Below are 15,369 nucleotides of genomic sequence, written 5' to 3' on the forward strand. Positions count from 1 at the left end.
GTGTTTTAAAATGTAATAATACTTTGTGTTTTAAAATGTAATAATGCTTTGTGTTTTAAAATGTAATAATGCTTTGTATTTTACCCTCGTATCACTCCGATACTGTATCATTATAATACTGCTTTTTTTCAAACCCACTACCAATGTTATTTAGTATTTGAATGAATAGCTGTTTTAATACTGTCAGTTGGTATTATCTGGTTCTTCTTCGTCTGCTCTGCTCTGACTGCCGCCAAGATTCAAGCTGACATTTCTGCCACGTGCTCTATTGTTTCATTGTTAATATAGGAGCAGAATGAATTCATATTTAGTCCTTTTTTTTAAGACAGAAAAGGGATGAACTGATTTACTAGAATGGACCGTAATAGGTTTTATCAAAGGAAGTGTATATTCAACTGGCAGAACAAACAGCTTATGCATAGGGGTTCAAATGAAGGGTTAAAGTAGGGTTAAGGTTCGGTTTAGAAACGAGGATTATGTTAAGGTTAGTTTCAGAGGTTACGGTAAGGGTTAGAGTTAGGAAAAGGCTTAAACTTTGGCTTAGCGTAACTCCTCAATCGCCATTCATTTTCCGCCGGTTAAATAGACACAACCTTAATGAGAAGACAGAATTGTATTTGTCTGTACTAGAACGTATTTGAACGTTTCTCAGTTTAAAAATATAGTTGAAACTGCAGACTTTTTTTAAATGACAGCTTCTTTGTTTAAATGGAATACATTTCTGTTACATTTAATCAACATACAGTATCAGTCTCCGAGTCCACTCCCAAGTATCCATCTGCCAAACTGCTGTAGATGCTGCCAAAGCTAAGCTTCTGCTCTGTGTTTTACTGCTGCTCGCATGTGCCTCTTGTCCTCAATTCTTCACAGCAGTTGCTCCACTCATTAAAGGGGCAATCTGCGATTGGTACATCGATTTTCAGATTTTTAAAATAATGATATATATATACCAATTTGATTCTTGAAGAATGTAACTTATAAATGCCTCATGAGCTAAATCCAACTGTCGTACCCCATCAGATCCCAAAATACAAGCTTTTTTTACTCCGAGGTTTGTAAACAATGTAAATGCAAACAAACACTGTATTGCCTCAAAACATGGTTAAACTATAATGTTGATATCATGGATGGTCTGTCCTTGTATCCATGGCTCTGTCTATGAGTGGTTACATCTTTCCAGCACCATCCCTCAGGCTTTTTACCAAAACAGTGGTGGGGTGCACGCTTTAGGTGTTTGAACTGCGAATTTCCCATTTTAAAGGGGGAATATGGGATTCAAACAACAACAAAGCAGGCTCTCCGCCACCTGTTTTGGTAAACAGCTGAGGGATGGGACTGGAGAAACGTAACCACTCTCAAATTCATAGACGGAGCTCGTAAGCACTGACCATAACTGTACTAATCCCAGATTCATAGACCGAGCTCTAAGCACTGACCATAAATGTACTAATCCCGGATTCATAGACCGAGCTCTAAGCACTGACCATAAATGTACTAATCCCGGATTCTCCCCGCATGCTTGGAACAGCTGCTGAAACCATTTACGCAATCGACTCATTTGAGGTTTCCAACTTCAGTAAAAGGTGTCCCCCTCTTGGGATATTGTTTGCGTCCCAAATGGCACCCTATTCCATACAGTAGGGTACTACTTTTGACCAGGGCCCATTGTGCTCTGGTCAAAAGTAGTGCACTACATAGGGAATAGGGTGCTATTTGGGATGCTGACATAATCCACCCGTTGTTAAACCCCAAAACAACGAACAGATCTGGGACCAGGAATCCTGTACCCCAAAATGGTTATCAAATGTATAAAGACAGGAATCGACCTCAGCTAATTTCATGTATTGTGTAAAGCGACACATCAATTCTTCCCTATTTTATTCGTTACAGTATTTCCAATGCCATAACTTACATGCTTGAGTAGCCATACAGTTGGGTCCTGACAATACAGCCACCCAGAGTACAGTGGGATTGTCTGTGGAACAACAGTAGTTGGAAACAGTGCGGTGTAAAATGGGTGACTGTGGAAACGACACTTACTGTAGGTTTGCCATTTGTTTACGAGATTATTCCAACACAGCCTCGTGTGTGTCCCAAATGGTACCCTATTCCCTTTATAGTGCACTACTATTGACCAGGGCCCATAGGGATTATGGTCAAAAGTAGTGTGCTGTATAGGAAATAGGGTACCATTTGGGAGACACCCCTGTCTCTGTGGGTGCAGGATCTGTTTTGCATTAGAGGGCTGGGGGATTACTGTTCTATTGAGGAGTCCTGGGTCGTATTCACTAGACACCGAATGGAGAGAAAAAAAACTGACCGAAACTGAGAGGGACTACCTGAACTTGTCCAATCAGAAACGCACGTTTTCCGTTGCAAAATGTTTTGCTACTAATGAACACGACCGTTAATGGACAGTGGAGAGGCCGGACTTAAAGTCTCCATGAGTCATAACCATAAAGGGGTTTCTACAGACCCTACAGACCCCCTGGTTCGATTCCAGGCTGTATCACAACCGGCCGTGATTGGGAGTCCCATAGGGCGGCGCACAATTGGCCCAGCGTCGTCCGTGTTTGGCCGGTGTAGGCCGTCATTGTAAATAAGAATTTGTTCTTAACTGACTTGCCTAGTTAAATAAAGGTAAAATAAAATTTGGGATGCAGACTTACTATATCTTACACCCACAGGAAGGGCTGTATAAAATGTGTTCATGATAGCAGCAATGCATTCCTACTTGTAATGCAACCATCATTCAGCTTTGAGAAACATCAGTGTCCAATCAATTTACCATGTTCTTTACCTATCAAATGCATCATGCGTTACTATTTAAACAGCCACGTTACTGCACTCCTTCATATCGGTTGTTATGAAGGAGTTATTAGAAGTATACAGTATTTTATTTGAACATGCATTGTCCAGTACAGAGATGCTAGGGTGTATGTTAATTTCATTCAATTGCATTTCGACTCCATTGTTAATTTTTTTTATATTTTAAAAGCTAAATGAATAAATATGAAAATGAATTCAAAAACAGTATTTGTCCCTTTTTGGTGAATATCGTTCCACTACTGTACCTCATCATACTGCACTGCCTTTCATCTCTCTTCTGTTATTAAGCCCAAAACAATGTCTCTTCCAGATAGCTTGGATTTTCCTGCCACTCAAGTTCTCTATGATATTATGTTCCAGGGGAGAGATTTTCCTGCCACACACGCTCTCTAATATATTATGTTCCAGGGGAGATATTTTCCTGCCACACACGCTCTCTTAAGATATTATGTTCCAGGGGAGATATTTTCCTGCCACACACGCTCTCTAAGATATTATGTTCCAGGGGAGATATTTTCCTGCCACACACGCTCTCTAAGATATTATGTTCCAGGGGAGATATTTTCCTGCCACACACGCTCTCTAAGATATTATGTTCCAGGGGAGATATTTTCCTGCCACACACGCTCTCTAAGATATTATGTTCCAGGGGAGATATTTTCCTGCCACACACGCTCTCTAAGATATTATGTTCCAGGGGAGACATTTTCCTCAAAGCCGACCGTGACTGCTGTGCTCTGTCCAATCACTCTGGAGGTCTTCTGTCAGATAAGAGGGAGACTAATAAAGGCCTTCTCCTTCCTTTACTTTCTTATCCTCCTTTTTACCCTGACCATCATCTTCTCCTCTCCACTCCACTGGCCGTCCAATCACACACATCCGCTTGACTTGTTCACCTCAAGTCTATAGAGACCAGGGCAGACAGGGTCTGATGCTGACTTGTATGTATACGTTGACCTTGTACACGCTGACTACTTCCTGCTGACCTCTTGCCAGTTCCTGTTACCTGAATGAGTACGTTTCTAACCATGAATTTATTGCATGTCATCTACTCAGTCTCCGGTATTGTGAATGTAGACTACTGTTTCTTGAGAGGAGTCTAGAAACAGACAGCGGTGAAAAGGACCATAGAGAGGAGGCTAGAAACATAATCAGAGCAGACTGAAGCTCCCTAAGCGGAGCCCGCCAGCAAGTCAGATCAGAGCACACTGAAGTCCTGAGGAATGGGTACCGGCCAGCACGTCAGATCAGAGCACACTGAAGTCCTGAGGAATGGGTACCGGCCAGCACGTCAGATCAGAGCACACTGAAGTCCTGAGGAATGGGTACCGGCCAGCACGTCAGATCAGAGCACACTGAAGTCCTGAGGAATGGGACCGCCAGCACGCAGACAGAGCACACTGAAGTCCTGAGGAATGGGTCCGGCCAGCACGTCAGATCAGAGCACACTGAAGTCCTGAGGAATGGGTACCGGCCAGCACGTCAGATCAGAGCACACTGAAGTCCTGAGGAATGGGTACCGGCCAGCACGTCAGATCAGAGCACACTGAAGCTCCCTAAGCGGAGCCGGCCAGCACGTCAGATCAGAGCAGACTGAAGTCCTGAGGAATGGGTACCGGCCAGCACGTCAAATCAGAGCACACTGAAGTCCTGAGGAATGGGTACCGGCCAGCACGTCAGATCAGAGCAGACTGAAGCTCCCTAAGCGGAGCCGGCCAGCACGTCAGATCAGAGCAGACTGAAGCTCCCTAAGCGGAGCCGGCCAGCACGTCAGATCAGAGCACACTGAAGCTCCCTAAGCGGAGCCGGCCAGCACGTCAGATAACAGCAGACTGACGCTCTCTTGGCTAAGCTGGCCCCGCTTTGAAAGGCTGATATCCCAGATCAGTTCCCTGCCTTCCCTCCCACTCTCTAAGAGCATAACAGGCTTATCATCTAAATACGGAAGTTAGGATTTTATCTCATCGCAACCCTATCCTGCATGAATGAAAATGGAAACTAAGTGGTCATGATGACATGACCTTTGTAGTTTACAATAGCTGAGGAGTTAGTCATGCTAAAGGACTTTACTAGCATATAATGTTCAAGGAGGCTTTTAGATCGCTAAGAGAAATCCTCTCCTACTTCTGTGTCTTGTCCACATTCTCTCTGACGTCATTCGTTTTATCATATTGACGTGATGTCATGAATTATCCCTCTCTGGCATGGACAGGGTGCTGGTTCTGGAGTGAAAAGGCAAGACACACACACACACACAACCAAACCAATTCCTTCCATCTATATTCTCACTTGAAAGAGAATGTATAATATATGTATTCATATTTATGCATTTATGTAAAATATATGATTATTCTATTCCGTGTTGCTATGAACAACAAGGACACCTCTCTTCTATTCCATTGCCTTAAACCCATCAATATATGTATTGTAGGAGATAAAAGCTATTCAGTTACAGTACGCAGCTAACTTGACTCCAGGTCACGATAAGCTCTAAGACATGGAGTCCGACCATGGTCCAGGACGGTGGGATGATATGGCGGCCTCTCTCCTCTCGGCTTTGAAATGCTCTCCAGGCTTGTTCAGATCCCCTCCGCCGTGTAACTCAACCAGTTCTGAAGGATCCTGAGATTAGCAGAGACAAAGAGCTGCATTGAGAGGTGAGCGGCCAGGGAGGGATGTAATTAACTTCATGTGAAAGGCTTCCCTCCAGAGATGAGAGAGGAGTGCTGAGGACTCAGGGGAGAAGGAGGAGGTGGAGTGGACTCAGGGGAGAAGGAGGAGGTGGAGTGGACTCAGGGGAGAAGGAGGAGGTGGAGTGGAGGACTCAGGGGAGAAGGTGGAGGTGGAGTGGAGGGCTCAGGGGAGAAGGAGGAGGTGGAGTGGACTCAGGGGAGAAGATGGAGGTGGAGTGGAGGACTCAGGGGAGAAGACGGAGGTGGAGGTGGAGTGGAGGACTCAGGGGAGAAGGTGGAGGTGGGGTGGAGGACTCAGGGGAGAAGGTGGAGGTGGAGTGGAGGACTCAGGGGAGAAGGTGGAGGTGGAGTGGAGGGCTCAGGGGAGAAGGTGGAGGTGGAGTGGAGGGCTCAGGGGAGAAGGTGGAGGTGGAGGGCTCAGGGGAGAAGGTGGAGGTGGAGTGGAGGACTCAGGGGAGAAGGGGGAGGTGGAGGTGGAGTGGAGGGCTCAGTGAGAAGGAGGAGGTGGAGGTGGAGGACTCAGGGGAGAAGGTGGAGGTGGAGTGGAGGACTCAGGGGAGAAGGAGGAGGTGGAGGTGGAGTGGAGGGCTCAGGGGAGAAGGTGGAGGTAGAGTGGAGGGCTCAGGGGAGAAGGAGGAGGTGGAGGTGGAGTGGAGGGCTCAGGGGAGAAGGCGGAGGTGGAGTGGAGGGCTCAGGGGAGAAGGTGGAGGTGGAGGTGGAGTGGAGGGCTCAGGGGAGAAGGCGGAGGTGGAGTGGAGGGCTCAGGGGAGAAGGAGGAGGTGGAGGTGGAGGTGGAGGTGGAGGTGGAGGACTCAGGGGAGAAGGAGGAGGTGGAGGTGGAGTGGAGGGCTCAGGGGAGAAGGTGGAGGTGGAGTGGAGGGCTCAGGGGAGAAGGTGGAGGTGGAGGTGGAGGGCTCAGGGGAGAAGGTGGAGGTGGAGTGGAGGGCTCAGGGGAGAAGGTGGAGGTGGAGTGGAGGGCTCAGGGGAGAAGGTGGAGGTGGAGGTGGAGGGCTCAGGGGAGAAGGTGGAGGTGGAGGTGGAGGGCTCAGGGGAGAAGGCGGAGGTGGAGTGGAGGACTCAGGGGAGAAGGTGGAGGTGGAGGTGGAGGTGGAGGTGGAGTGGAGGGCTCAGGGGAGAAGGTGGAGGTGGAGGTGGAGGTGGAGTGGAGGACTCAGGGGAGAAGGTGGAGGTGGAGGTGGAGGGCTCCAACTCTGATCCCTTTTCACAGCTTATATCATCCCTTTTGATATTTCTGATGTGGCTTAAAATAGTATCAAAGTCCAATGAGAGGGAAGTGAATTGAAGCCATTAGCCTGGCCTACAACTAGGGATGTAATCAGTAACAATACATTCATATCACAGGGAAATCCCCCTATGTATGTTGATGTAGCTGTAGTGTTCTCCTCTTTAAATTCATACGGTAAAAATACACTGAGTGAACAAAACATTATGAACACCTTCCGAATATTGAGTTGCACCCCCTTTTTCCCTCTGAACAGCCTCAATTCGTTGGGGCGTTCTACAGGGATGCTGGCCCATGTTGACTTCATTGCTTCCCAAAGTTGTGTCAAGCTGGGTGTCCTTTGGTTGGTGGACCATTCTTGATATACACAGGAAACTGTTGACCGTGAAAAACCCAGCAGTGTTGCAGTTCTTGACACACTCAAACCAGTGCGCCTGGCACCTTCTACCATACACCGTTCAAAGGCACTTACATATTTTGTCTTGCCCATTCACCCTCTGAATGGCACACATACACAATCCATGTCTCAATTGTCTCAAGGCTTAAACATCTTCCTTTAACCTGTCTCCGCCTCTCCATCAATAAGGGATCATAGCTTTCACCTGGATCCACCTGGTCAGTCTATGTCATGGTAAGAGCAGGTGTTCCTAATGTTTTGTCCACTCAGTGTATGTCCCTGTAAAAAGTCAGTGCCCTTAGCAGAAAGTAGTCAGCAGAACTCTTTCAAATGGAATCCGTTGTCAGAATCCTGCACATTTGTGTCATTTTTGTAAAAAGTGTCGCTCAAATATTATACACGTCAGCAGCACATCTGAGAGTGGTTTGTGTCAGGTCCTTCTGTCTGTCCTGACTGAGAGAGAGAGAGAGAGAGAGAGAGAGAGAGAGAGAGAGAGAGAGAGAGAGAGGAACTTAATAACAACCTTTAAATTGCAGGGTTGTAACTTGGCAAGCACTCTCTCTCTCTCTCTCTCTCTCTCTCTCTCTCTCTCTCTCTCTCTCTCTCTCTCTCTCTCTCTCTCTCTCTCTCTCTCTCTCTCTCTCTCTATGTCTCTCTCTCTCTCTCTCCCTCCCTCTCTCTCTCTCTCTCTCTCTCTCTCTCTCTCTCTCTCTCTCTCTCTCTATGTCTCTCTCTCCCTCCCTCTCTCTCTCTCTCTCTCTCTCTCTCTCTCTCTCTCTCTCTCTCTCTCTCTCTCTCTCTCTCTCTCTCTTACTCCTTCCCCCTCTTTCTGTCTTCCCTCCCCCTCTCCCCTCTCTCTCTCCCCTCTCTCCCCCTCTCTTCCCTCAAACTGGTCTGCAGTCAGTCTAGCTAACAGCTGCTTTTCATCTCCCTGCATTAGATAGATGAATAGTAACATATTATCATACTGAATTGAAGAGATGAATAGTAACATATTATCATACTGCATGGAGAGATGAATGTTAACATATTATCATACTGCATGGAGAGATGAATGTTAACATATTATCATATTGCATTAGAGAGATGAATATTAAAATATTATCATATTGCATTAGAGAGATGAATATTAAAATATTATCATACTGCATTGGAGAGATGAATGTTAACATATTATCATACTGCATTAGAGAGATGAATGTTAACATATTATCATACTGCATGGAGAGATGAATGTTAACATATTATCATACTGCATGGAGAGATGAATGTTAACATATTATCATACTGCATGGAGAGATGAATTTTAACATATTATCATACTGCATGGAGAGATGAATGTTAACATGTTATCATACTGCATGGAGAGATGAATGTTAACATATTATCATACTGCATGGAGAGATGAATGTTAACATATTATCATACTGCATGGAGAGATGAATGTTAACATATTATCATACTGCATGGAGAGATTAATGTTAACATAATATCATACTGCATGGAGAGATGAATGTTAACATATTATCATACTGCATTAGAGAGATGAGTATTAACATATTATCATACTGCATTGGAGAGATGAATGTTAACATATTATCATACTGCATTAGAGAGATTAATGTTAACATATTATCATACTGCATGGAGAGATGAATAGTAACATATATCATACTGCATGGAGAGATGAATAGTAACATATTATCATACTGCATTAGAGAGGTGAATAGTAACATATTCTCATACTGCATCGGAGAGGTGAATAGTAACATATTATCATACTGCATGGAGAGATGAATAGTAACATATTCTCATACTGCATGGAGAGATGAATAGTAACATATTATCATACTGCATGGAGAGATGAATAGTAACATATTCTCATACTGCATGGAGAGATGAATAGTAACATATTATCATACTGCATGGAGAGATGAATAGTAACATATTATCATACTGCATGGAGAGATGAATAGTACCATATTCTGGGCACGCTGGCATGGCTCGCCTATATTACAGCAGACAAAGAGGAATTCAAAGCACCCTGCCTTCCTCCACTAGTCCTTCCTCCACTAGTCCTTCCTCCACTAGTCCTTCCTCCACTAGTCCTTCCTCCCCTAGTCCTTCCTCCACTAGTTCTTCCTCCACTAGTCCTTCCTCCACTAGTCCTTCCTCCACTAGTCCTTCCTCCACTAGTCCTTCCTCCACTAGTCCTTCCTCCACTAGTCCTTCCTCCACTAGTCCTTCCTCCACTAGTCCTTCCTCCACTAGTCCTTCCTCCACTAGTCCTTCTTCCACTAGTCCTTCCTCCACTAGTCCTTCCTTCAGTCCATTGTATCTCATTCTCCACTGGAAGCATGCTGCTCTGCTGTTCCCCTCTCATGCGTCCCAAATTACACCTTATTCCCTATATAGTGCACTACCTTTGACCAAGGTCTATATGGCTCTGGTCAAAAGTAGTGCACTATGCAGGAAATAGGGTGCCATTTGGGACACAGTCCATGGAGTTGTGTAATTGCTGTGGAGCTGTCTGTGCAGCACATGGCAACGTGTCGTAGGGAGCTAAATCACAATATTTGTTCAATTTGGGGCACATAGAGGGTTTCAATTGTTTAAATTTGTCTTGAAAGTCCTATAGTAAGTTGATATAGTAGAAAACAGAATGTGACTTCACCTGGATGGTAGTGGAAATGACAGAAAAGGAAATGACTCTAAAATGTCACTATGTAAAATAAAACAGAGTGGCTTGGCTTAGCGTCCGAAATAAAAAAGCATTTCAATCTTTCATCACTTCCTTCAATGCCCATGATTCAATGCCATGATTCAATTGCTATGATTCAGTGCCCATGATTCAATGCCATGATTCCATTGCTATGATTCAATGCCCAGGATTCAATGCCCCGATTCAATGCCCATGATTCAATGCCCAGGATTCAAAGCCCATGCTATGATTCAGTGCCCAATGATTCAATGCCATGATTCCATTGCTATGATTCAATGCCTATGATTCAATGCCCATGATAAAATGCCCCTGATTCAATGCCCATCAAGTCTGTGTTTTGCACACATATTTCAAGTCAGAATAACGTCCCTACTACACACAGGACAGGAGGGGGGTTCTGCTTATAGTGAAATCCTTCATTCCACAGGGTGACTGGAGCACCTGGACAGGATCAATATATCCATGCTTGCGTCCCAAATGGCACCCTATACCCTTACATAAGTACACTACACTCAGATGTTTTTTTGCTATCTAGAACCTAAAAGGTTTCTTCGGCTGTCCCCATAGAATAACCATTTGAAGAACCCTTTTTGGTTCCAGGTAGAACCATTTTCCGTGTAGAACCATTTCCACAGAGGGTTGGCTTAATTGGCAAATTATGGCAAATTATTGTACAATTAAGGAACATTTATTTTACAGAGACAACGTAAAAAAAAGAGACAGTTGGATTAGAATTAATTATAGCATAGAATGACTTCTAAAGCCTCTACTTAGAATACACTGTGTGCGACCCAAATGGCACCCTATTCCCTATATCGTGCACTACTTTTGACCAGGGCCCATAGGGTTCTGGTCAAAAGTAGTGCACCATATAGGGAATAGGGTGCCATTTGGGACGTAAGAGACAATGACTTCTAAAGCCTCTACTTGGAATACACTGTGAGACAAAGTGAGTAGTTATGCATTCAATGTAGTAGAACATTGTTCTGGTGTGTGGATTTAACCACAGACTGACAGTGTCTGGGGATATACATTTCAAGGAGGAGGGAAAACTAAGTCTACGTCCCAAATGGCACCATATTCCCAACATTGTGCACTACTTTTGACCAGGGTCCATAAGGCTCTGGTCAAAAGCAGTGCACTATAAAGAATATTTGGTGTCATTTGGGACTTGTCCTAAGGTTTTTAATTGAATACTCTCCATATTGTGGAATGTCATTCTGGCTTTCTGGACGTACTGAAAAAACCCTCATGTTCCCAATGATACGAACGGAAAAAAAGAAGCATTAAAACTACTTAAAGGCAGTTCATGGTTTCCATTTCTTAATGCTGCGGTTAGTTTCCATTGCTTATTACTGCTGAGGTCCCAAATGGCACCCTATTTCCTATGTAGTGCACTACTTTAGACCAGAGCCCTGTGGGCATTGCATAGGGAATAGGGTGCCATTTGGGATACAACATTGGATCACAATCAACTCCCTCTACTAGTCTATAGTGATGACCATCAACTCCCTCTACTAGTCTATAGTGATGACTGTATATATACCATCAACTCCCTCTACTAGTCTATAGTGATGACTGTATATATACCATCAACTCCCTCTACTAGTCTATAGTGATGACTGTATATATACCATCAACTCCCTCTACTAGTATATAGTGATGACTGTATATATACCATCAACTCCCTCTACTAGTCTATAGTGATGACTGTATATACACCATCAACTCCCTCTACTAGTCTATAGTGATGACTGTATATATACCATCAACTCCCTCTACTAGTCTATAGTGATGACTGTATATATACCATCAACTCCCTCGACTAGTCTATAGTGATGACATCAACTCCCTCGACTAGTCTATAGTGATGACTGTATATATACCATCAACTCCCTCGACTAGTCTATAGTGATGACTGTATATAACCATCAACTCTCTCTACTAGTCTATAGTGATGACCATCAACTCTCTCTACTAGTCTATAGTGATGACTGTATATATACCATCAACTCCCTCTGCTAGTCTATAGTGATGACTGTATATAACCATCAACTCTCTTTACTAGTCTATAGTGATGACTATATATACCATCAACTCCCTCTACTAGTCTATAGTGATGACTGTATATATACCATCAACTCCCTCTACTAGTCTATAGTGATGACTGTATATATACCATCAACTCCCTCTACTAGTCTATAGTGATGATTGTATATATACCATCAACTCCCTCTACTAGTCTATAGTGATGACTGTATATATACCATCAACTCCCTCTACTAGTCTATAGTGATGACTGTATATATACCATCAACTCCCTCTACTAGTCTATAGTGATGACTGTATATATACCATCAACTCCCTCTACTAGTCTATAGTGATGACTGTATATATACCATCAACTCCCTCTACTAGTCTATAGTGATGACTGTATATATACCATCAACTCCCTCTACTAGTCTATAGTGATGACTGTATTTATACCATCAACTCCCTCTACTAGTCTATAGTGATGACCATCAACTCCCTCTACTAGTCTATAGTGATGACTGTATATATACCATCAATTCCCTCTACTAGTCTATAGTGATGACTGTATATATACCATCAACTCCCTCTACTAGTCTATAGTGATGACTGTATATATACCATCAACTCCCTCTACTAGTCTATAGTGATGACTGTATATATACCATCAACTCCCTCTGCTAGTCTATAGTGATGACTATATATACCATCAACTCCCTCTACTAGTCTATAGTGATGACTGTATATATACCATCAACTCCCTCTACTAGTCTATAGTGATGACTGTATATATACCATCAACTCCCTCTGCTAGTCTATAGTGATGACTGTATTTATACCATCAACTCCCTCTACTAGTCTATAGTGATGACCATCAACTCCCTCTACTAGTCTATAGTGATGACTGTATATATACCATCAACTCCCTCTACTAGTCTATAGTGATGACTGTATATATACCATCAACTCCCTCTACTAGTCTATAGTGATGACTGTATATATACCATCAACTCCCTCTACTAGTCTATAGTGATGACTGTATATATACCATCAACTCCCTCTGCTAGTCTATAGTGATGACTATATATACCATCAACTCCCTCTACTAGTCTATAGTGATGACTGTATATATACCATCAACTCCCTCTACTAGTCTATAGTGATGACTGTATATAACCATCAACTCCCTCTGCTAGTCTATAGTGATGACTGTATATAACCATCAACTCCCTCTACTAGTCTATAGTGATGACCATCAACTCCCTCTACTAGTCTATAGTGATGACTGTATATATACCATCAACTCCCTCTACTAGTCTATAGTGATGACTGTATATATACCATCAACTCCCTCTACTAGTCTATAGTGATGACCATCAACTCCCTCTACTAGTCTATAGTGATGACTGCGTATGTACCATCAGAGACCAACTAAGGCATAAAAAACACACCTGCTCCACATTGACTGTCTCTCCTAGAAACATGGAGACAATTAGCCTGAAGACTGACTGGGTGTGGAGGCATGGCCATGGGGAGGTCCTTTACAGACCCCAGAGAAAACAGACTGACAGGCATTCAGAGAGACAGAGAGACAGACAGACAGACAGACAGACAGACAGACAGGCAGACAGACAGACAGACAGACAGGCAGACAGACAGACAGACAGACAGGCAGGCAGGCAGGCAGGCAGGCAGACAGACAGACAGACAGACAGGCAGGCAGGCAGACAGACAGACAGACAGACAGGCAGGCAGGCAGGCAGGCAGGCAGGCAGACATACAGACAGGCAGACATACAGACAGACAGACAGGCAGACAGGCAGACAGGCAGGCAGGCAGACAGGCAGACAGGCAGGCAGGCAGACAGGCAGACAGGCAGACAGGCAGACAGGCAGACAGGCAGACAGGCAGGCAGGCAGACAGGCAGGCAGACAGGCAGACAGGCAGACAGGCACTCTCAGGGAGGCAACTTGTTTAGAATAAACGTTCCGTCTAGACACAGTTACTTTTTGTTTAGGTGAGTTCTATCTGGACTCAGAAGGACCCTTTAAAGCCTTTCCTTAAAGGTAGACTCAGAGGTCCATGGGTAGTAATTCTGTGTGGAGTCATTCTATGATTCACTACTGTGGTATGGGTTGAGTACCTCTGAGGGTTGAGGTGGCGGTCATAAAAACAGACATCCAGGAGTCTTAGCCTTTATCCTGCAGGATTCCATTCCACTGGTGGAAGCGACAAGTCATTTCACATTGCATACATTAAAAACCCTTTCAATGACTGGACGAATTCATTTACTATTTTTACTACAGTGAAACTAATGTCATATACATGTAGTGACATCTGCAGGTTTAAATAATATCCCCTTTCATGATGTTGTTGACTTATGAAATGTATTTTAATACATTGGTCAACAGCAGTACAGGTAATAGCCCAGCTGTTCACGGGTAGAGTAGACACATTCCATCACCAAGATGTGTGGAGCAGCAATGGGAAAATAATCCGATCAACTCAAATCTAGATTTATATCATATACTCTAGCAATCAATCATTTTGTGAAAACATTATTTGACACTTTTCAAGACAAAACAGACATTTTCCTTTTCTATTTACACGGGAAACGACTGTTCAGTCTGGGCTGGGGATAAGTGATGGATAAACTCCTCACCAATTCCGATCAGTAGGCGGTGCTACCGTAAATATATTCAGAAGCGTTTCAAGGATATTACATAAAGTTCTTATCCATAAATAATATTCATACGTTAACATACTGCTGATGGAACTTGAAGACAGTAGCCTTTAGGTAAATGTATGAATCATTACTTTTCCAAATTTGGTCCCGGATTATTCTAAAAACAATGCGGGAAAAACGTTTACTTGAACACGACACACTCTATTATTTTTTATTTTAAGAATAGTCCGGGTGATTAAGTTCATGCCCGCAGACAGTTACGCATTGAATGTGAATTCCAATACTTGTTTCACTCTAAAAACTCTGTGGCTCAAAGTTCTGTGGCGTTAGAGAAGTCCGACTGCAATTTTTGTACTAACGCCTCCGGTTCCGTGCGTAATGGTGCGGGACTGTGCCGCAGATGTTTGTGTGCAGGAATGCTTTTTTTTTTTTTACTTCTAAGGTTGGGGTTAGGGTTGAGTTTTATACGAATTAGTATGTGTAGGCCACAATGACTGTACATATAAAGGTGTAGGCCAACCTCTCGTCTTCTAAACAACCATAAGGCATCTAAACAGTTCCAGGCTCCGGCTGTGAGTTAGTTTATCTGTACCTCCCTGAACTCTCCGATTAGCCGGCCAGGCAGCTGTCGTCATCAGCAGCAGCCCCGATTTTTTCCCCTTTTCTAAATGGATGGGGGCTGTCCTGCTTCGTGCACAGTTCAACGGAAGCCCAAAAGATTGGAACAACTTGTGAATTCACCCGTCAGTTTGGTTGACGTTTGCGGCA

The 15,369-nt window shown here is 43.8% G+C and overlaps 1 protein-coding gene across 1 annotated transcript in view; it reads left to right on the forward strand.

Moving 5' to 3' along the window:
• Positions 1–15,117: 15,117 nt before the first annotated feature.
• The window catches only part of LOC123482378 (A disintegrin and metalloproteinase with thrombospondin motifs 14), a 43,651-nt gene continuing 43,399 nt past the window's right edge, over positions 15,118–15,369 (forward strand). The window contains exon 1 of the mRNA XM_045209733.1: positions 15,118–15,369. This exon is cut by the window's right edge and continues 307 nt beyond it. The gene's annotated coding sequence lies outside the window, so the exon portion shown is untranslated.

This window comes from Coregonus clupeaformis, chromosome 31, assembly GCF_020615455.1.
Source record: "Coregonus clupeaformis isolate EN_2021a chromosome 31, ASM2061545v1, whole genome shotgun sequence".
Taxonomy (NCBI): Eukaryota; Metazoa; Chordata; class Actinopteri; order Salmoniformes; family Salmonidae; genus Coregonus; species Coregonus clupeaformis.